We start from the raw sequence: 1,646 nt of genomic DNA, 5'->3' as shown, positions 1-1,646 counted from the left end.
CCATCACAATATGACTTGTCTTTGTAATAGTTTTGAGCTACTAGATATCTTGTGCATCCTGCTTGTCCTGTTCCTGCTTTCAGCGAGTCTGTATCCTTTTTCCAGAGCTTTTACAAACTCCAGGGTGACCCACACACCGGACAGTGCCCTCACGTTCGTTTGTGTGGGGGCACGGGCCAGTCTGCAGGTTCACCTCAGCTCAAGTTCTGCATAGTGTGAAAATGAGTCTCCCTCTGGTGGATCTGTAGGGTAGCACAGGGAAAAACAGGCCCCTGGGTGGATATGCTTTAGCCTTAATGAACCTGAAATACGATTCTACTGGCTGAAAATCCCTGAATATAATTTTGGGGTGACCCATGGGGTACAAACACGTGTAATTTACATAGGGATACAGGGACGTAAAGTCCACGTATCTGACCTTCTCATCCTCACCCGCTGTATACTTGAGAGTCACGGGGCAGGTGCACCCTCCATACAGAGAGTCTCATGGGGATAACAGTTCTGGTGCTTTATAGCTTTGTAGGAAAGCTTTCACACCCTCCTGTGACTTTTTTCATTTCAACCCAACGATGCTCTTTCATGATCACGAGGCTCAGACCGTGCACACTGTAATTTTGCCAGCCTGCTTCAAGTATTTTCCTGCATCTCCTCGAAGGTTTTACCTATTAAAGGATGAATTCTGTGGCCTGGAAAACATTTCAAACACCCGTGGTAAAAACAACCCAAGAATTCAAAAGCTTTCTTTTCACCGTTTAGCTCACAATACCCATCCACACGCCACAGGCCAAAGCTCTTCTCCCCATGATTTAGGGCATGCTGTATGAACACGCCCTCAGTAGCCATAACCCACTCTAGCCATTGGATGCAGGCGTCTGAATATCTCTTAACGCGATACTTGTAATTGTAAGGGCAGGGAATTGCCAGCGTCTTTTCCTTGAGAAAGTGTGTTCTAAACACACACATGCAGGCCGAGGTTATGGTGGATCGTTTAAAAGGATCCAGCCTGGTTTCACTCAGGAAATTCTCTCTAAATTTCATGCAGGTTTTCATGAGAATCAAGGTGTCATTTTTACAATAACGTACAGCCTCCTTTGCAAAATCAAACTCTTCGTGACACACAGTGGTGTACCAACTCATAAACTCTGCTCTCTTCCTGACACTAATTTGATTAACCCCGTAATCCTCTATGGGCGGATAAGGCACTACATAATTCAGATGCTCCTCCGAGCTGAACTGGTGGGGAAAGTGGCCTTTCACGCTCTCGGTGAACCCCAGCGCCTTAGGCACTGTTGCTAAGGGGAACGGCAGAAAGGATGCTGAATTGATGAACCTGAGTTGATAGTCCGGTTCTGTGAATAATATCAGTTTTGACCCCTGCATAATCAGATTGGGCTTTATCCCTAGAGACAGCATAGCATTCACTAGAATATGACCGTCGAACCCTTTTGAATTGTGAGCTAAAAACATTGCTCTAGAATAACGGGGAGCTCGAAAATGCATCAGAAATTTCACGGCGCAGTCGCTTCCAAAGTGATCCCACTCCACACCACTAGCTGTTATTGCACTCACATAAAATGGTATGTGTATAACATTTTTATCAGGGTATGTTTCAAAGTCCTAGAATATTAATTTTTTGTCCGGAATAC

Source organism: Monopterus albus, unplaced genomic scaffold (assembly GCF_001952655.1).
Source record: "Monopterus albus unplaced genomic scaffold, M_albus_1.0 scaffold286.1, whole genome shotgun sequence".
Taxonomy (NCBI): Eukaryota; Metazoa; Chordata; class Actinopteri; order Synbranchiformes; family Synbranchidae; genus Monopterus; species Monopterus albus.
This window is presented reverse-complemented; position numbering follows the sequence as displayed.